The 22,500-nt window shown below is 37.0% G+C and overlaps 2 long non-coding RNA genes across 3 annotated transcripts in view; one reads left to right on the forward strand and one right to left on the reverse strand.

The window, feature by feature from the left end:
- Positions 1-22,500, reverse strand: part of LOC136838762 (uncharacterized) — a 292,827-nt gene that overhangs the window by 233,273 nt on the left and 37,054 nt on the right. The window lies entirely within an intron of this gene.
- LOC136839011 (uncharacterized) lies at positions 5,236-6,824 on the forward strand. The gene is made up of 3 exons (XR_010853185.1): positions 5,236-5,426; positions 6,008-6,192; positions 6,509-6,824. It is a non-coding gene; the product is annotated as an uncharacterized lncRNA (long non-coding RNA).

Consider the following 22,500-nt stretch of genomic DNA (forward strand, 5'->3'; position numbering starts at 1 on the left):
CATGGCTAACTTTAACCTTAAATAAAACAAAAACTAGAGGCTAGGGGGCTGCAATTTGTATGTTTGATGATTAGAGGGTGGATGGTCAACATACCAATTTGCAGCCCTCTAGCCTCTATAGTTTTTGAGATCTGAAGGCGGACAGAAAAAGTGCGGACGGACAGACAAAGCCATCTCAATAGTTTTCTTTTACAGAAAACTAAAATCTGACGAAAACATAAAAAAATACAATGCTTTCGATAAAAACATATGTTGAAAGAAAAAATTGCGAATTGGTTGTACCTGGTAAAAGGAATTTTAAGAAGAAACAAGTAAAAACTGTGCCGAAGTTTCTTCGGTGCAATTGAGTTTTCTGTACACCGTATTTTGTATGAAACTCTCAGCTACGACCGGGCAGCACTCAGTTGCTCCCTCTGGAAAGCCCTGCCAGGCGTACGATCTATGTCTAACCTTTATCTTAAATCAAATAAAAAGTACTGAAGCTGGAGGGTTGCAATTTGGTATGTTTGATAATTGGAGGGTGGATGATCAACACACCAATTTGCAGTCCTCTAGCCTCAATAGTTTTTAAGATCTGACGGTGGACAGAAAAAGTGTGGACGGAAAGAAAATGCCATCTCAATACTTTTCTTTTACAGAAAACTAAAAATAAAGCGAGAAGTGAAACTTCAATAAACTGTGCGAAAATTAATTTTCTCCAAAATACCCTCAAGTTATACTGTGGATATCAGTTGTCCTTTTGGAGACTGGGAAAGATGCGTGATCAAAGTTATCGAAGATATTTTGGGTGGCGGATTCCTTTAAAACAGGCTGCAAAAAAAAACTTCGACAAGGAACTGACTTGCATCATTATCCGAAGCATTCTTTGAAGATATTCTGGCATAAATTTTGCACGAAAAGCCATTTTGATTTAACATATTTTTCGAGTTGTTTTTTTTTTAAATATACTGGACGCTTGACAATACGTTACAGAGAATCATACATTACCATACTGTATTATGATCACCATATAACATGTAATCATGAAATCAACAAACGAGTTGTTATTATTTTTCATGAACTTCCCAAATAACTTTATGCCAACGTAAAACTGTATTTTGTGATATTAGTAATAAGGATCCAATAACGTATTAATTTAGGATTTCAATGATGAATTGTCAAATAATTTTTTAACAATATTACATTACAATAGTACATAAATTTTGTATGTTGTGATTAATATCAATGAAATAAATGTTTTAAAAAAACAGCTTTATTAATACCCAGGATTTATATATATATATATATATATATATATATATATATATATATATATATATATATATATATATATATATATATATATATATATATAACTAGTTCGCAAGAGCCCAGTCTATGCAAAGGGCTGGACGACAGGAAGTTGGTTACAAAAATTTCATGTGAGGAGTAGAATATAAAATGCTAGATAAAGGTTGAGGCTGAGGTGTTAGAAGGGAAAGGCCTTAATATCCAATAGTAGCGACTGGCGCAATGTATTACCGAGACAGACGAATGTTGATAAAAATCTATATAAATCTTGGGACAAAATCTCCCAAAATGTTGCAATCCAAGGCAACCACTTGAAATTCTTATAACTGAAGATGCTGGTAAAAAATAAAATAAGGATTAGCTGTTTAAATGTAGTGACATCATATAGGCATTCGTTAGAGAACGTACCTCTGCCGCGGTTACTCAACGGTGAATGAATGAAGGAATGAATGAAATTAAATGTCGTTACAAAATCTACGGTGTTGGCTCGCCGAGTTTCAGTTTAGTAAGCGTTAGATTTAGATTAGATAGATTAAGCTGGTCATACGCCAGCTCGGGCTCTTGTACCTGGGCAGTCCGTGACGTGTTGGAACCATTAAAATAATTAGGAGCAAGGTGACCTCCATAGTGCTAAACTGTCAAAACTTTATTCATGTCTGCCAAAAGTTAATCACTTCGAGGGGTTCAACCAATAAAAGTTTTCACCCACATTCACCGAAATTCGTTTACCACTTTTTGAGATATTTTGCTAACAGGCAAAAGCCGGTAAGATCGTACCTTCCATCCAAGTTCCTCAGCGGAGGTGCAACCTTCTCTCAAAACTCAAACCACTTGAATAATCAGAATCAGAACAACCGAATGCTATCATACCACACTGAAATGCCCTCCAATATCACAGGTGTGCTCTTACTTCCCACAATGATTGACTGACTGATTATAGCTACTAAAACCGGCGTCACAACACCTAGGTTATTAACGCAGTAATAAATTTAAAAAAAGGAAACAAGAAATTAAATAATTAACTTTAAAAGTAGTTTCATATGACAAATATCTAAACACACACACACACACATAAATTATATATATATATACATGTTACAGTCAACACGCGTAATCAGTCATTACGCGTAATGACTGAAATTTCAGTCATCACGCGTAATGCACTTAGGGACATTTGATCCCGCCAGGAGCTAGTACTAAACACGGCGAAATACATTTGACACCCAGGGACTAGTACTAAACCCGGCGAAACAGTGTAGGTGACTCACTGTTTCGCCGTGTTTAGTACTAGCTCCTGGGGGGATCAAATGTCCCCTAAGTGCATTACGCGTGATGACTGATTACGCATGTTGACTGTAACATATATATATATATATATATATATATATATATATATATATATATATATATATATATATGTGTGTGTGTGTGTGTGTGTGTGTGTGTATGTGTGTGTGTGTACTGTATAATTATATCTATTTACATAATACTACCTACAATGAAAGGGACATTCAAATCAATATGGGCGTTCTAAATACCCTGTTTCTAACCAGCACCAGTTTACTTCCACAAATGCTAGCATAATATTGCATGACGCGATTTTGTAATAGCGGCATTAGGTTAAAAAAAGTTTTATAAATACTCTGGCACTGTCCAGTGACAACCAACCCTAGGATGCCATCCAATTAAATGGGACTTTGTACGTGCAAGGGTGCTATGCAGCAAAAGCTCATCTTACATCAGTAAAGCAACAAAACTGATGTAATTCAATCTCAAAAATTAATACTATATAACATGACTAACAAATGGCGGAGAACCTCCACCAAAATTTACAAAAACAATTTTCTTTCAAACTTAGCTGACTCGTCCCTCTACTAAACTTAAATGAAAGCCACTGCACAAACATCCAGGAACCGCATCTTACAAACGACCTAACCAAGCGAAAACCACAGCTAAAATGAGTCTTAATAACTTAAATGTTACCTTAGCAAAGGAAAATAAAATATCAAAATGCCTTCTTCGTTTCGTACGCAATCTCACAAGCCTATATAATGTGGGCCTCGTATAAATACGTTCGGAGGCAATCATCCAAAAGGGACAACAGTCGAGTAAGAGAAGGCCCTTTGGATTCTCTGATGTTTATCCTCTGAAAGGAAGGATCCTAACTAGATCAAAACTTTCTCGCTTCCTTTGATGACATTCCTCAGAGGGGAAATTCCATACGGCCCTCTATCTTAAGTCACAATCACTCTCGTAGGATCCAGCCAGCCTATAGAGGAGCAATGAATAGGGATATATTCTCTCTCTCTCTCTCTCTCTCTCTCTCTCTCTCTCTCTCTCTCTCTCTCTCTCCTTTTTTTACACATGCAGGCAGCCGACTGTGGTTTCATTTATAAACCTTCCACAACAGTAAGAAGAGTGGATCATGAATGACGACAAGTCTTGATGAGAATTGCATAATGAAGACCAAACGTTCCTTTTTTAATGGATGACTCTTTTACAACGTGTGATGTGGATTCCCTAAAAAAAAAAATCCAATGCGTTTTTTATTTTCTAATAAGATCCTGTTAAAATAAAGTCCAGAACCAGAAGGGGTCTGACCATGGTAGTTTCTTGGTTTGACCAAGACCTGGAAAGTCTTTAAAATGAGAACAACAGGAACTGCAGCTCTTACTGCTACTAATAATACAGTACATAATTAAGATTTTTCCTAAACATTTCAAAGTAAAACTCTAAACCCATATTGTGGTTCCATCACAGCCCCTTGGCCACGGTTTTAACAAACTTGAATCTACGCTACATGACATGATTTTATAGTCTTGAGAAGACTATATTTAAATATAGTCTTGAGAAGACTATATTTAAGAACATTTGCTACATATTCCTATATAAACCTCTGGACCCTTACACTGTAAAAAGTCAAAGGTACAGAAAGGGTATAACGATGGAGCTGAGGTGTATATACAAGGTAAAACACCCCAAGGCTCAAAAATACCCTTCTGCATCAGGAGGCAGGGTATTTTTGTGAATAATATACCTCTATTACACTTTGTCTCAAAATGGGCTTGGTAAGTTTATGTGATCATGTCATGAAATTAACTTTTACTCTGTATTAAATCACTACATTGTTACACTGATAGTGTAATGCACCAAAAAAGTTACTAAAAACATATTGGTTTTGAGTTATGGATAGTTTTGAAGCAAAAATTCCTACTACAAAATGCAGTACTTGGCAATTTACGTTGTTGCCACGAGTCCCTTGATTACACAACCGCAGTTATAATATATACATCCATATATATACACACACATATATATATATATATATATATATATATATATATATATATATATATATATATATATATATATATGTGTGTGTGTGTGTGTGTGTGTGTGTGTGTGTGTGTGTGTGTGTGTTACACAGACATACGCATATGGAAGTGTAATATGTTCGTTGTCCCGTAATTGCGCATGTTGCTGCGCGCCGCGACTCGGGAGCCCGGGAAATTTCAATGGTGTGCTATGCAGTGTAGATAAGGTGTTGTGTGATGTAACGCTGTTTTAATTGTGGCCTCTAAGCAGTAATTAATCGTTATCAGGAATATAATATTTACATCGTGAGAAATTACTCTCACAACGATTTTTTCAATATTTTGTGTATTCACTTGTTTCCATATTATCCATCTCTTTCTATAGAGTTATTAGTAGCTAATGTCAGTGAAATCTTCCCACCTGCCCAGTTAAGGCGCTCTCACACTATATAGCAATGTTTCCGTTGACCTTTGAATTTGACGTCAACTTTTAATGTTTTGACGACGACTTTTTAGTGTCGTCGTAACGAATTTTGAAAGCGATAACGATCGAATTCAACCCACCTCTCCCTCTACCCTACTCTACTCTACCGTCGACTTTATCGTTTGTTTACATCTGGGAGGGAGGGAGGAGGGCGCGCATTTCAAGGCATCAAGAGAAAGATGGAGGGCTTGGTACAGTGGACAAGGTCATCAGAGCAGTTTTTGGTAGAAGATTTGAGGGGGAGACGATGCTTATGGGACCGCAAGCATGATAGTTTTATGAAGAAATCACCAAGCGACTCGGGGAAAAGTTTCCGGAACTTGCTGACCTTCATACAGGTAAGAAGTCTGCTGCTACTCTATATCTGGAATATCAGATTGTCTTATAGCCTAGGTCTACTCTCGTTATGCTATCATGTGTGCGTTATCAAATTGCATAAACACAAATCTGTGATATTTTAGTGCTTCTCTAGCTTCATTTAGGCTAGTAGCTATACTAGGCAACAGAACCTGACTGGCTAGGCTACAGAACCTGACTCTGGCTAGGCTACAGAACCTGACTCTGGCTAGGCTACAGAACCTGACTCAGGTTGTGTAAATAAAGTTAGGACTATTCTATTTTTCAGCGGCAATGCTATGCCTAGACCTATATAGGTTGGTCTAGAAGTAAGCTATTCCTAGCCTAGTTTGAACTGCTGCCGACTGTATACTAATTAGCCTAGAGAGCTTGGGTCATCCTAACCTAATTTTTCACACTTCACCTAAGATTTTAAACGTGTCTGCAACCCATGCCCTGAAAGAGGACATCATGCTAACCTAGCATGAAACATTTAATATATCTAAATAATTTCTGTAAAGATATTTAGTTCATTAGTTAATAATTTTTATATCAAGCTAAATATATGTTTTTCCCCTTTCAGATCAAGTGCAGGCAAAATTTAGTAATTTGAAGGGATACTTCATCCATGAATATAAAAAAATTCAGGCTGCTCCAAGTGGTTCATGTGGTAAAACCAAGCTCCAAGTGGGAATTGTTTGATTTGATGTCTTTTTACATGATACAGTGGCTTCACAACCTACATATTCCAGTGACATTAATGAACAAGTAAGAGTATATACATATGTGTATTACATTATTTACATAGCAGTTTAATAATAGGTATAATTACTTGGCATTTAAGAATCAAATTTGCACAATAAACCTGCTGTAGGCCCAGGTAAGCAAAAGTGTAAGGTTAGGTCAGTAAGGTCAATAGAAAATCTAATATTTTTAGTTAAGTAAAGGGAATTATGCTTGCCCTTCCATAATCTTAAATTATCAGAATTACTAATGCATCATTACCTAAAACTGATGCATTATACAGCAGTTTATGTTATCAACATATTCATAATAGAGTAATATATATATTTTTTATTTACAGGTAAATCCTATAGATAATCCTCTAGTTATTGAGGTTACTCAAAACACTTTTGATGAATTTCAAATCGGAGAGTCAAGTACGGGTTCTTCAACTCAACCTGTGTCCCCAGCTTTGACCTTTCTAATGGAAGTTCTGATCGGTCTGTTGCACCAGCAACTTCCGCAACTTCATCTCTACAGAACCAAAAAGCAAGTAACAGTAGTAAGAACAGGAAGCTACAAAATTCATTTGAGGAAGAATGCTTGCAAACCCTCAAAGAATTGGGCAACACCAGTACGCCTAACGACCTAGGTTTCAGTGTGGGAAAAACAGTTGAGGTTTGATAAGGTCCCTACTAGTAAATGGACAAAAGGTTGCAGCAGCTAGGATTTCCAAGTCGTCCTGGAAACTGAGCGGGAATATGGCTTACCTGATGATAAAGTAGGTTAACAGTAGTTATCAATTTGGTGCTAAATTCTGTCAGTATTTAATCTCTGGTGGTAATTTGAATTTCAAATACATGATCTGTAAGACCTCAGGCTTTCTAGTCTAATCAAGTTCCTGTAGCTGTAAACATTTTGTATACAATAAAGTTCAGTCTAATCAAGATTGATGTCATGCAGCTTTAAACATTTTCTATGTAATAAAGTTGATTAAAGCAATTTCAGGGTTTGTTTCTCCAGGTATCGCAGGGTACATATTTAAATTCCACATCGCTCTTCATAACTTTCTTATAAGTACTGAGGAGTAAATAATAGCAATTGAACAAATAATGAATTTTATTTTAAGATTACTGTATATGCAAATATTGAAGGCATATGGGAGAAAATGTCCACTAGTGCATATAGGCTCGTTCATCTTGGAGTGGTACTGCCCCTTCATTATTAAAGTAATAATCCATTAATGTGTTCCTTACATTTTGGGCATCACTGGTACTACGTCCGCCATGTCCAGGACTACTATCCAAACCACTGTTTGATAAACCTCTCTCTTATTTCAGGGGGTGCATACAAATTCTTAGATTGTGCACGGATAGAATTATAAAACCACTATAGCAAACAAAATGTCCTTTACATTGTTTGGACAAGTTTGGATAGGTTTGATAACACCTTAAATACTACTGAATGATACCAAAGGCATTTTCTGATATATGCCTTGCTCTTTGACAACCTATAATTGAATATAGTTTTACTTTGTTTAATTCCTTCCTGGAAAGGTTTCATCAAATAGGGCTTAATTGGGAATGCCTCATCACCAACAATGACATATGGGCTTTGCTTATCAGTGAAAGGTAAGCAACATGATGATGGGATATTTAAAACTTCACTATCTATTGCTTCCTTTAGGCTACACCTATCCCAAACCCCACTGTCGCTGGCTCTTCCATTAGCACCTATATTTACATACAGGAACTTATAAGATGCATCAACTAATGCCATCATGATCATACTAAAATGACCTTTATAATCATGGAAACCTGCACCAGAATGTGGGGGCTTTGCATTTAGCACCCTTTTCCCATCTAGTGCCCCTATGCAAGAGCAATTTCATTCCATTCCTCAGGAGTTGATGGAAGTTTTAAATATTGTTTTTCATTATGTTGTATATGGCTCTGCATGTCTCTGGTATGAGGGATGAAACCAGATTATGGCTAATCCGAAATTGATACCCAAGGGAACTTGTGATTCTCCTGAAATGAGAGAAAAATTCCCTTAGTAATAGTATAAATATATATATTCCTAATGTACATACTGTAAACCTTGCATTTTTGCCCTGACATATTGTACTACAGCTTATCTGGAATTATCAGTTAATTAATAACCATACTGTCATCAACTATAAAGTTTAAAATATAATAGTGCAACCACAAAATTTACTTTTTTTTATTATAAATTGTGTAAACACGCAATTATTTTTTTATTATGTTACCCAATTAATAGACAGTATAGCTAGGTTAGGTTAGGTGGTTGTTTTGAGATTGGTAATACTTTACTAACCTAGCCTAGGCTACTTTGATGCCTGCACATTAGGTTGCAGTCTAGTCTGGGTAGCCTTTATGTACAATTTTATCGAATACCTTAATCTTAATCTTGGCCTTGGCTAACTTATGCCAAGACCAAATTTGTCCTTTCCTCCCCTGAAAATCCAAAAATGTACACCAGCCTCAGACTAGGCTTACTTTTTCCTACAAGAATCTATCAAACATGAATAGCAACTCCAAAACGAACAGTGTACAGATACAAAATGATCAGCATCTTTCATGCATAACCTAATTAATACACCAAGCCTAGGATATATTAGCCTAGTCTAGGCATAAACAATTCCAAGTAACATAGCCTACCTGTTGCTAAATAACGAAGAGTGAGGGTCAATCGCTGTGCAGCAGACACAGCTTTCCTCATTTTAGTATCAGCTTTTTCAATGTGAGGTGTCACCAGGTTTAACAGATGAGCGAACTGTTCTTTCGTCAATCTAATCCAGTTCTTCATGGCGGACGCGTCGACCCTGACGAAGAGGTGGGTGGCGGATGACAGTTCTGGCGGTGTGAAGGTGGCCCGACCTCTCGGTGTACGCAGGCGCTTTGCAAGGGGCGAACTTGCCGCCACGCCGCGGAGTCTCTGCAGTGATGGGATGTGGCGATCTGTCACAAGTTCGCCCGACCAAGAGGGCTCACCGTAGTTTTTTCGGCTGCGGATGGGGTGCTGTCGGCTCTGGGGTGGTTTCAAACCGGGAGGACCCACGGCAGCTGATGTTTCCAGTCCTCGGCAGTGCAGCGGGCCATGAGGGACGCTTCAGGGATCTGTGGAACCGCCGACCAGGCCGTTGGCAGCCGGGTTGTATGCGTCGGTGGTGTGGTGCGTGGTCCCCAGCAGCTGAGCCAGGCGGACCACACCTGGACAGGTTGTGATGTGGTCCGGGACGCTGAAGTGGCTAACCTAACTGGAAAGCAGGGCCTCGCACACGCGCTGGCAGTGGCTTCTTGCATAGGTGTGGCTTCGGGCCACCTTGTCAAGCGGTCTACCACTGTCTGAGGTATCTCGACCCGCCTGACGGGGAAGGGGCCCGATGACGTCGACATGAATGTGGCCGGAGCGCGCTCTGGCTGCGGAACTCGTGATACCCGCATCTGCGTGACGACCCACCTTGCTGGTTTGGCACTGCAGGCACTGCCCGCCCAGGACGTAGCGTCCTTCTGCACCCCGTGCCAAACACTTTTGAGAGCAGCTTGGCCATGGTTCTGCCAGAGGGATGAGAGGCCGTGAATTATGTCGAATACCTGGCGGCGGCGTGAGGCTGGAACCAAGGGGGCGGGCTGACCCGCACTGGATGTCGCAGAGGACACTTGGGCCTCCGGGGCGAGGGTCACGCCCCGCCACTTAAGGGACGTGATGGCGGTAAACGGCAGGCCAGGGTTTCTGGGTCACGGCCTGTTCTCTGGCGAGGTCTTGTAGTTTACTCCGAGCTGCACTGTGTTCAACTCGACTCTGGAGAGGGCGTCTGCTACAGGATTTTTCCTGCTGGGAGGTACATGATGGAGCAGGTGAATTGGCTATGGCTGAGAGGTGGCGGTGCTGCCTGGAAGACCATGCGTCCCCCTTGCTTGGTGAAGGCGTGAACCAATGGCTGGTGTGAAGGGCGTCCCCTCCAGGAGGAACTTGAAGTGCCGGATCTGCGCAGTACATCGCGCAGAGTTCCTGTCGAAGGTGCTGTAGCGCTGGTCTCTGCAGGATTGAATTTTTGCTGAAGAAGGCGACGGGCTGGGCAGCGCCGTTGATGACCTGCTGTAGGACAGCACCACATGCGATGTTACTGGCATCCGTTGTTTGCTGGAGATTTGCCTTGGGATCCAGTATATACATATATATATACTGTATATATATATATATATATATATATATATATATATATATATATATATATATATATATATATATATATATATATATATTACATAGACATATATGCATATAGCAATAATATATATATATATATATATATATATATATATATATATATATATATATATATATATATATATATATATATATATATATATATATATATATATATATATATATATATATATATATATATATATATATATATATATATATATATATATTATATATATATATATATATATATATATATATATATATATATATATATATATATATATATATATATATATATATATATATATATATTACATAGACATCTACGCATATAGCAATATATATATACTTTTGATTTTCAAGTGCAATAAAAATAATAAATTGATAAACCAAACTTTTAAAATCATTGACCTTATGATTTTATGTATGCTATAACTACACATAATGGTGTAATGGATTAATATATTAATCATATAATTAATATACACGGGTATATACATCGTATAGAATACCCTGCAAAAGGGTATTCTTTACCTGCAATACACCCCTAAGTAAGGGTATCTCAAGTATATGTTATACCCTTGATAAAGGGTATATTGTAAAAGGGTATATTATAGTTCTTATATACCCTGATAGGGTATGCTATTTTAACCACTAGAAATACCCTTTTTCTACCCCTTTTATACCCTTAATTTTTTAGAGTGTACTGCAGCCCCATTCTTGCATGGAGGGGGGAGGGGTTACAGCAAAACTGAATTTGTATTAAATAATTAGCTAATGGAAGTTTTGTTGTTTCTGGCCCTGTAGTTCTGGAGAAAATCTTTGAAATGAACCCCCTCCCCCCATTTTCACTATTTGTTATTATCCCTTAGTAGGGAGCTTCGCTCCCATTTGAACGCAGTCGAATCTTTCTGACCCATGGATAGTTGCTGACAAGTTTCGCTGAAATTTATCTGCTAATTCTGCATGAGTCGATAAACTTTAGGCCAGGTATACATACATACATACATAAATATGGACGACTGACAAACTTCCATCAGAAAAGCTCATATACTCTTCACTCGGGGAGCTGAAAAGATGATTAACAACAACAAACGCCAAAGACAATAACAAAACCAGCAGTTATAACAACAAAACGCGAACGCCACACGCCACCAAACAAACAAAACTAAACACACACACACACACAAATCCCTCGTGTTTATAGCAATACCACAACTTCAAGAGATCAAAGCCCGCCGCCCGCCCCCGATAAAACAGGGACATCAAATGAGGTGAAACTCATACATAAACTCCCTGCGGAATGAGTCATTGCGATTCCGATTGTTATTTATGTTTACCTCCTCCGCCCCGGGGAGAAGGAGAGCGACGTTCGGAATGCAAACAATTCCACGAAAAGCTGCGCCTTCCGGATACCCCCTTCAAATCCCCCTCCTTCATCCCCCCCCATACACCCACCGCCAACCGACTAGCACCCCTGCGTGCATGCAAGCACGCGACTTTAACAAAGTATCGGAGTCGATGACATTGTTGTTGTAGAGCCAGATACTGTTTGTGCACAGTTGGACGACGGAATCTCCGGCAAAGTTTCTTCGAGAGCAGAAGCAGAACAGCATACAACACAACAAGCACAATGGGAAGGATAAAAAACAATATAAGAGAAAAACAAGCAAATGGCAAGTCTCAAGAAGATAAAGAAGAAAGGAATGCAAGCAAGGACAAGTAAATAGTGCGCAATCGAGTTTTCTGTACAGCGTATACTGCTGTATGAACCGCGGCCCATGAAACTTTCAGTCACGGTCCGGTGGCCTGTCCTATAACGTTGCAGGACGCACGATCATGCCTAATTTTAACCTTAAATAAAATAAAAACTACCGAGGCTAGAAGCCTGCAATTTGGCATGTTTGATGATTGGAGGTTGGATGATCAACATACCCATTTGCAGCCCTCTAGCCTCAGTAGTTCTTAAGATCTGGGGGCGGACAGAAAAAGTGCGGCCGAACAGACAAAGCCATTTCAATAGTTTTCTATTTAAAAGGGCAATGGGGGATGGAAAAACTATAGAACTTGGCAAGGAAATGTGAACTGAGGAAAGTAATGGCAAAACTAAAATAGATGAAAACTGAGCTTGCATATACTTTGACTAAAACTGAGCTTACATATACTTTATTATTACTGAAGTTGTTCCGATGAAACTATTCACACATTTGATGGAAAAATCCACTCAATTTAATGAAACCTATATATTCACGTTAAATAACGTAGACTGATACTGGAGGTTTACTGAAAAAGAAGTGTAAAACCCATCCATTGCCTCTTCCCTTGGCTCCTTCACTTCCCCAGGTAAATCGCTTCATTACTGTTTCATATATACAGTACAGTGTGTGTATATAATATATATATATATATATATATATATATATATAATATATATAAAATCCACATAAACATATATATATATATATATATATATATATATATATATATTATATATATATATATATATATATATATTATATATAATTATATATATAAATGTAACTATATATACACACACATATATATCTATATATAATATAAAAGAATTTAGCCCAAATATAAAAAGCCAAAATCAAAATAAAAAAAAGTCCCATAAAATCGAATTATCCTGAAAACGAAAACGGTGATCCAATGCTTAAACTAACTCCGGTAACTTGGATTCAATTTCCATCACAAATATAACCAAATAAAAGAAAAGTCTCATCCTCTCTCCCCAGGGGCATGACAAGCCCTCAAAAACTTCTACATTAAACGCACCTCAAATCTACGGAGAAGTTTACATGCCAAGCCTAACCAGGGCGCTATTTCTCAACACTATGTGGACGCCCACGACCTGGAGCCCTCACTCCATAAGCTGACAGAAGGCACTGAAATAATCCTATGGGAATCACACTTCTACCGTCTACAAATAGCTTGAAATGTACGCCTTCATCAGCAACGGCCAGGATTCACATTCAACGAAACAAATTTAATTCTTCCCCCAAACCACGGGGCTACATGATTACCATCCAAACCGGAGAGTCTTCACGAGGTGTGAGAACCACGCCCACACCTGCATCCCAAACCCCATCCCATGATATATATATATATATATATATATATATATATATATATATATATATATATATATATATATATATATATATATATATATATATATATATATATATATATATATATATATATATATATATATATATATATATATATATATATATATATATATATATATATATATATATATATATATATATGCATGTAAGCATGCATAATTTATACATACATACATACATATATATACAGTAATATATATACAATATATATGTTACACATACATATATATACATGTGTATATAATATATATATATATATATATATATATATATATATATATATATATATATATATATATATATATAGGGAAAAACTGAAGATGAACTAAACACAAACAAACAAGGACCCAAAGAAAAATCCCATAAAATAGATTTACCTCGAAAACTAAAACGGTGATCCAATGTTCAAAAACGATTAAAAAAGATGCAACAAATTCTCGGGTAACTGCCTTAAACTTCCCTCGCCTCCAATCAAATAAAACACAACCTTAACCCTCCCTCGCCAGATGAATACAGAATAGATTAATAAACAAGTATCTTTTCAACTTTCCCTCGAGTTTGCCTCTCTCAAATCACAGACACAAGACACGTCAGAAATAAAAACTCACCCAATTACATGTTTATTGTAAAAAACTTGAAAGAGATTCACAAGACAAAAGCGAAAGAAAAACGGGGTAAAACTTGATGGTAGCATTTCAAGGCATGTGATATCTCTCTTGCACGAATGCTTCATGCAATGTGCATGATACGACTAGGCGGTGGTTGGAGGCAGAGAAATGGGAATGCGCGCACACACACACACACACACACACAAACGAGCACAAACGCCCTTGCTCCATTTTCAGCTATATTCAAGTAAAAATACCATTTAAAAAACCTAACCTTTCATCTTTGTGGATTAATAACCTGCGGTGCTAAAAATACGGCTGAATGGGACAGTGTTTACCTTATGCGCATCGGTGAAACTGGAAGATTCAGGTATATTCGGATCGGCATACATTCAACTGACAGATATCTGGTCTATTTTTAACTATTCATTTATTCCCCTCCCACTTTTTCCCTCTCTCTTCTCCGAGCGTGAAAAATCAGGGGGTAAAATATAGGACAGATTTTTCGTCTCTTTCCATGAACTTTCCTTTTTCATATCGGGTCATTTGAGAATAACAAACAAGGGAGGGGAAGGGAGGGGAGGGAAGGTATCATCGATTCGAGGTAATGAGGAATAGCCAGGAGTGAAATGTGTTCAGAATCTATAATACTATTCGTGTTTATATGACTGTGTGTATGTAATTGAGAGAGAGAGAGAGAGAGAGAGAGAGAGAGAGAGAGAGAGAGAGAGAGAGAGAGAGAGAGAGAGAGAGAATACTCTATACGATATAGTGGAGAGAGAGAGAATACTCAATAGGATATAGTGGGGAGAGAGAGAGAGAATACTCTATAGGATATAGTGGGGAGAGAGAGAGAGAGAGAGAGAGAATAATCTATAGGATATAGTGGAGAGAGAGAGAGACTACTCTATAGGATATAGTGGGAGGAGAGAGAGAGAGAGAGAGAGAGAGAGAGAGAGAGAGAGAGAGAGAGAGAGAGAGAGAGAGAGAGAGAGAGAATCCTCTATAATATACACTCAAAAAGTTGTACTGTACTACACGACATGTAATAATGAAGAAAACGAGATAATAACAGTATCATATTCTTCAACAAATCTTTTAAACCGCACTCCCAAAAATCGCAACTAACTACATCACTGAGTCACACCCACAAGGCCATTTGCAATCATGGGAAGGGAACGCTTTAAAAAGTAAGGATTTAGCTTGCATGACAAATGTTATGGTTCTCAATGTACTGCAATAAAACTTTAAAGAAATTTCATTACAAATTTTCACAATTAATAGCCATGCATTTCATCTAGTTGCAAAAATTACAAGTCAAAATTTCCAACTCAGTAAAAAACCACACAATACATAAAAATGACGAATGAAATAATGTCGAGTAACGTTGACACTCTCTTTTCTCTCTCTCTCTCTCTCTCTCTCTCTCTCTCTCTCTCTCTCTGTGTGTGTCTCTCTCTCTCTCGTGTACAAATATCAGACGACTGTTTTCATGACCTCAGACTGGTTTATCAGGCTGGACCACAACAACAAAGGTCAGGGACGTCGTAACTTTGGGGAAAGCACGAACTACTGTTACAGGGAACATGATACAATGTATTAAGTATTCAATGTGATGACGCAACTACAAAATAATATAAAATGACAACATGATGACCTTGAGCAAAATTGCCCATATACACTAGAAGATTATGAAAACCGCTGGATATTCATAACTAACTCTAAATCAATCGAGAAAGGGGAAGAAAATATGTTTAGTATCCTGAATTGCGTCTGTGTGAAGTTGAACTAACGTTAGTTGGGAGCTGCAGCAAACCTTTAAGCTTAGTCAGAGAGAATACTGACCGTTCACGGAAAAGCAATAGGTCTTGAATAAGTAAAGAGAAACAAAACCACCACCAACAACAACAACCGAACGAGAGAAGGAAGAAAAAAATCAGAGAAAATAAACAAGTAAACAATAACAAAAATAATTATGGCCAGAACAAACACATAAGATGTTGTTTACCACTTATGGAAAACACAAATAAAACATGAAAAAATACTGGGTGAATTAGCTAATATTCCAAAAATGAACGAACGTGAATATAAACAAAAAATTCAAGTATATATAAGTGTGTCTCTATTCAGTTACAAGCAACTTTCTGCGCATAAAATTGCGAAATTAAGTAACTTAAGTATCCTGTTACATCTCTAATCAATAAAAACATTATAATCTACGAAGGCCAACTGACGGCACTTCAGACACTCCTCTGACAAACCATAAACATCGGAAAAAACCTCCGTACACTTTAGAACTTCTCCCTTAGTTGTATGAGAATTTCATAAGCTTAATTCGGCGTTGAACCGAGTGCCTGTTTCCCAGGCAGTTTCCCGCAGGGTACTGACAACTCACTGGAAAGATGAACAACAAGACGAAATCATGGATGCATTTATATATATATATATATATATATATATATATATATATATATATATATATATATATATATATATACAGGTATATATATGTGTATACAAAAACACGCACATATATATATATATATATATATATATATATATATATATATATATATATATATATATATATATATATTTATATATATACATTACATAAATATATATATACATATATATATATATATATACATATGTATATATCACTTGTACGATCGTTCTGTGCATTTATACTATTACACCATCCTGTTTAAACACACACAAAGTATATATATATATATATATATATATATATATATATATATATATATATATATATATATATATATATATATATGTGTGCATGAGTTCGTACCTGTAACTTTACATACAAAAAATTCTTGAAACTTGCGCCATTCTCCTGTCTTTAATTAAAATGAGAAAATTCTGACAAAACAGTGCAATTCTAGAACTCTTTATTAAAATTTTTCATCAAGAACTGGCATCCCTGATTTTAATTAACTCCCTGAGATGGAAAGAATATTTTGAGACGTCTGAATGAACAAATGCGGGGGAATTACTCTTTCTCTGTGTCCATATGTATGTATGTATGTATATATATACATACATATATTTATATATAATATATAAAAATACATTATATATATTACATAATATATATACTGTACATACGTATATATGCATGCATATATATAATATAAATATATATGTAGAGTATATGTACATATAAGTATATATAAATATACATTATATAGATTATATAATATATATACGTGTATATAAGTATATATAAATATGTATATATACAGCATGTATACATTTATATATATATATATATATATATATATATATATATATATATATATATATATATATATATATATATATATATACATTGTAACGTGCCATTCTTATTTGCAATAGCACGTGAAAGCTCCATCTATTAAAATTAACTTAAAATTATTAAAACTAACTTAAAATTACAACAAAGAATGAAAGACGGTGAGTTGACACAGACCACCCAGATTGTGGGACAGGGAAGTGGTCAAAGCACCCCTGAACATTAGCGCTAGCTAAATCATCGCAGTCTCAACGAGAATCTCTACCCTTTCTCTCCTTGCCTATTACCCTGCCTTTGTCGGCCTTTAATCTCCCATGGTTACTGTCGTTCCATCTCCTTATTCCAGCGCCCGCTTCTGTGGATGTCAACAAGATGCGGGACGGGAACCAGCAAGTTTAACGTCCAACACGGGACTGAGCCTGGAAGGCAGGAATGAAAAGCTATATAAAGGCCAGGCCAAGGGTCAAGCAGTTTGAGTTCGTTACCAGCCAGACACAGAGCAGACTCCTTGGCAGCTCGGTCTCCGACCGCCCTCCCCATGTCATAGTCAAATCTTTGTTGTGCTAACACGGTCCCATCAAAGTCCCTTGCCTTAATTACAAAGTCTGATCTAACACATCAAGACAACACATGCTGTGAGAAAAGGTACAGTTAGATTTGGAGTTTGTTACGACGCCCATTCTTCCATTATAATCTTCAATCTTTCCAATATTCACGTCCCTTGGAATTCTGAGACAATAAGTGAAGTGGTTAATGTTTTCAAATCAAGTAACGTAAGCATCTCATGGAATTTGCTATTCTTAATTGCTTCCCTCTCAGCCTTCGGCTTTCCCAAAGTGAACATGAAAGTGTTTTCCTTGCAAACCAAGTGACAGTAAGTTTGTCTTGCAGAACAGGCATTCTGATGCTGTGTGCCTACCTGTTCGTCCACGGTGCCAATTCCTGATCTCCTGACGTGGAAGATTACTTCAAGATTAACATCTGAAGATTTATATGCTTCTGTGGCAAGATTTCCTGTATATTTACTTAATTTTAGAGGTTCCATACCATAGTGTGATTAGTTTCCGATTAAGGGTAGTCCTCTAAATAAGAATTTCCATCATAGATCGTAAATTATTTTGCTACTGGCACTATTTGATTTGTGAACTAACGTAAGGGCAGTGCCAAGGAGCTAGTGAGGAGCTCCTGTGTAATATCCTTCTGATCTGTGAAATCATAAGCTAATTAGTGAAAACTTGCTTTTTCCTTAAATTCCATTTATATTTACTGTTAACGTACTTCTTTTTATGGGTGTGGCCAAGTCAGTCAGATGTGTTTTAGATTGTGACTGGAACTAGATATACCTACCCCGGCCTCGCCCAAAAATAAATATATATATATATATATATATATATATATATATATATATATATATATATATATATATTATATATATATATATATATATATATATATATATATATATATATATATATATATATATATAATGTGTGTACTTAGGATTTATTTATGAACAAGTCTACCACTGAACAAGAGGTCCCAAGTTCGAATTCCGGTCGAGGGTGGAGTGACATGTTGAAGTTTTGTTATCCTTAGATCCCTCTATTACCCTAAGCTATGATTTAAGTACAAGAATTGTTGGCGTAGTACATGCGGGATACGAAGAACTGAATGTGAGAGAAACTTGGAGTCACAAAACCGTAGTCAAAAGGTTAATAAATAAAAAGGTACTGGAAAGGATAGGGTCTTAATATCCAGGAAGAGCCAGATGGCATACAAGATGGGGGTAAATGGCTCACTGTGAGAAGTGGGTTTGACATGTCGATGGTCTTATTCAGTTTGACAGATACTGTATCACTGCCATTTTCTTTTTCGGGAAAGGCCGACGCAGTTAAGTCCCTATATCTCCGTCTGAACCAGAAGCACCATCACCCTATGTTAGATATACACCAAAGAATTTTTCTACACTTACATAACACTAATTGTTCTTTAAGAAGACCAAACGGTGTGAATTTGCAAATAACCTCTCTTATCATCCTGAGGCCGAAAAAGGTACAGCAAAATTTGAAAGTCCCAAGGCTGGAAAATAGACTGAGATTGTTAGGTCTTGTGATGAGATGGGAAGAGGAGGAGTCTATCCGAATAGTAACAGATACATTAGTCGCAGTACGAAGACATATAATATGCCCATATAAATCGTGGAAGACTGATTAAGACTTTGACTAAAATGGCAGTTCAGGAAGAAAGTAAAATAGAAAGAAGATAGCAGAGACCTCAGTAAATGTGTATCCCTTTAAAGGAAACACCAGACAGGAAAACGTTGACGATGATGATGATGTTAAACACCTGGCATTAAATTATCCAATTAACACATGTGAAGACTATGCACCAGTTGCAAAGTTAAAAGAGTCAAAAGGGTTTAAAAAATCTGAATAAATAATGACAAGACTGTTACTTCGGTCCTCAGAATTGTTACATTAGAACATAGACATAACAATACCTGTGCCGCAGTCTAATCAATATTTTTCGACTGAATAAGTTTGACCCAATGAATTTCAGGCTTTCTTGTTATCTTTATGTCTCAGGTCTTCTGACATAACATTGACCGTACTATCACGTTCCATGACAGTGCTAATACTAAACATAATCTAACAAGTTCGCATTTAAAAACAGTTTTTCGACAGCCCACTAAAATATTCCTTCAACTCTCGCATATTTTCGGAAGATAAGAACCCCATGCAATTTTCTGAAGTAGAAATAGATTTCTGTCGATTTGTAATTAATACTTTCCCAAAAACGACCATTTCAATTCAGTACTCTCAAGTAAGGCTTACAACTCGTATAACTTACAAACCTAACCTCGCAATGCGAGGGGAAAGCAAAGGGAAGGGGGTGAACCAAAACACAAACTCATTTCACCTTATTACTGTAGTTCCCTTAACACGTCTTACACATGGCATAAGGAATAAAAGGCACAGCGGAATCTATTTCCCTATCTCTTCTTTTAGAGTTTACATTGCATTCTTTTTCTCTTATCTCCTTCAGCTCTCAATTCGTACCAAAGTTTCCTCGAATCTTCTTATTAGATTTATTTTTTCTTTTTGTTTGTTTTCAACTCCACTAACCCCTTCCACAACCCCCAACGTGACACCCACTTACCCTGCTTTTTACTCCTTCCCCCGCTCCCCTCCCAAGAGACCTCCTCAATCTCCAGCTGTCTCCATGATCAACACTCACCATTATTCTCTCTCTCTCTCTCTCTCTCTCTCTCTCTCTCTCTCTCTCTCTCCACTTCATTTAATGGAGTCTCGGATACCAAGATGGATATTCCAATGTCTTCAGCCTCGTTCCGCTTTATTGCCTTAGTTTTGTTAGCTGTCTTCATCCTCTTCCCTCGCGAGTCAATTGCCATTCTTAGGCCGTAATGCAATGTACATCTCTTATTTGTTTTATGGGTTTCCTTTCCACCTTCACGACTCGCGTCTTTCTCTGCCTTTCTCAAGGAACTTTTCTTCTCTTTCCTTGTTATTTATTTTCCCTCTCGTTCTACATTTCCTCCTTGACTTTCGAATAAGTGACAGCCCTCCTACTCCCTCCTCCTCCCGTCGTCCTGCTTCTTCCTCACCCTCAATCCCTTCCTTCCTTCCTTCCTTTACTCCATCCAAATAAAGCCATTTACTAGCACAAACCCATTAAACACCGCAAACCCATTTGCCGTTATAAACCCACTCTCACCAGTACCCCCCTTCTACCAGTACTCTCTCCATCCATTTAATCCAGGACAATCCTGGAAACTCATGACAGGTAAACAAAAGGTGAATGGAACCAGTGATTACATATCGGGCGAGTGCGATCTCGTTTGATGTATGCGTTCGAATCCTCTCAGCCTCTCGACTTCGGCTTAACCAGGATTCGAAAAAAGAGGATTTAAATGAAAGAGTTTCGATGTTTGGAAAATTTTAGAATGATTTCATGAAATCAGAGCTGAGACATCTACTGGCATCTACAGGGAAAAATTAACGACTCACGGATAACCTCACACATCACAATGCCCTGGGCATGAACACGCATACAAACTTTCATTCAGTAGAAAAAATAAATTATTTACTGTATTTTTCTTCTGAAACTGGCGTCACAACACCTAGGTTATTGAAGCTACAAGATAAGATAAATACACATACACACACACACACATATATATATATATATATATATATATATATATATATATATATATATATATATATATATATATATATATATATAATGTGTGTGTGGAGTTTCATCTTCTAAACCAAAATATCCAATAAATACAATATTGAATATAAATAAAAAATTAATTTCAAAACATATCTAGGACAAAAAGAGGTCGAAAATACTGCAGCATATAAAGAGCAGACAAAAATATTGTTATTTCAAAAACTAAATCCATAATCCTGGCTGAAAGAACCTGGTGTTAAAATAACAATGAAAAGCAACGGTTCAGGACATAACGTGAATATACGTACTGCAAAATGCCTTACGCAGTCATGAGTTTTTTTCATACACAGAAAACATTACTTCCCACAGTACAGGCCACAACTATCCACACATTTTTAGGAACGGAGTAAACAAAAGCTACGAAGCATATTCTGTTTCCCAGGAAGGTCAACGGAGAATAAAAAACGATAAAGTTTTCCAGTGGGCAAATAAATATCAATACATTTCCACGACAAACAAATACTAACTGTTAGTGCATATTCATACAAGAAAGTGTAGCTTTCTAACTGGCCTTATCTAGAATAGAATGGAATATAGAATTTAGGCCAAAGACCAAGCGCTGGGACCTATGAGGTCATTCAGCGCTGAAACTGAAATTGACAGTAAAAAGGTTTGAAAGGTGTAACAGAAATAAACCTCGCGGTCGCATTATCAGTCGATTGTTAGAGAGGGTGGAAAGTAAAAGGAATGAAAGGGGTTGCAGCTAGGGGTCGAGAGGACGCTACAAAGAACCTTAAGTAATGCCTACAGTGCACCGCTTGAGGTGTACTGACGGCACTACCCCACTACGGGGTGACCT

The sequence above is a fragment of the Macrobrachium rosenbergii genome, chromosome 5, assembly GCF_040412425.1.
Source record: "Macrobrachium rosenbergii isolate ZJJX-2024 chromosome 5, ASM4041242v1, whole genome shotgun sequence".
NCBI lineage: Eukaryota > Metazoa > Arthropoda > Malacostraca > Decapoda > Palaemonidae > Macrobrachium > Macrobrachium rosenbergii.